Genomic DNA, 1012 nt, shown 5'->3' on the forward strand with positions numbered 1-1012 from the left:
TTAAGGTTTCTAGCACTCTATCCATTAGGTCTTCAAATTAGCTATTATTTATACCTTTTAAGACTTATGTATCCAACAAAGAGATAAATCCTAGTAATGATTGTATATTCTATCTTGTAATACTATAATTTAATACAATTCTATCTTTTATATTCGGGTGAATTTTTTTTTTTACATTAAAGATACTTTTTAAGATATTCTAATACCATAATGTTAAGTTTATTGTTCAATTTAAAATGCTTGTTTATTGTTGAGTTTAATTTGTCTTTCGGAACTCAGCCATAACATAACCATAACTTAGCCATAACGAGACCATAACTTAGCCATAACAGACTTATGTACAAAACCACAAATGATCCATGATTCCAATAATTTACATATTATCATAATAAGTCTAGTACAACAAATTATTACTGAAACTGACTGTAATAATCCGCTGCCTCATCGAAAATATCTGCTGCCATCTTCAGCCGTATACCTTGGATATTTTCATCACAGAGGCCATCGAAACTAACACCAAGTGCTAAGCATTCCACATATTTGAGAGACTACACACCACAGTCCCCGGGATTACGGTTTTGAGGGACCTTGGATATACTCTTCCTTCTGAAGGAAAACATCGCCTTACTATGTGGACGGATTTCAGCAGGGACTAAAGCGATGAGCATTGCCGGAAGCATCTGCGCAAACGGCTTAACAGAGTTCATGATTCTTGCTTCACTTTCAGGTGTTACATGTCCCACAATACTGTCATATACATCGATATGGCTCCTTATCAGGTCAGCTTCTAGCGTAATCCAGTGATCACCTCCGCTTTGTAAAACAAGATACAGTTTGTCCACATCTTCTATCCACTTCAAACCAGTGGGCTGATCTTTCGGCATTTTCCCGTTCATAACCAGCTCATAGGGTCCACCATCGAATTTAAACCTTTGTGGTCTTTCCTTGAATGTTGTATTATACTCATGTAAGAGTAAAGCAGTAAACCACGGGTCTATAAACGCAATACGTT

This window comes from Capsella rubella, unplaced genomic scaffold (assembly GCF_000375325.1).
Source record: "Capsella rubella cultivar Monte Gargano unplaced genomic scaffold, Caprub1_0 scaffold_4, whole genome shotgun sequence".
Classification (NCBI taxonomy): domain Eukaryota; kingdom Viridiplantae; phylum Streptophyta; class Magnoliopsida; order Brassicales; family Brassicaceae; genus Capsella; species Capsella rubella.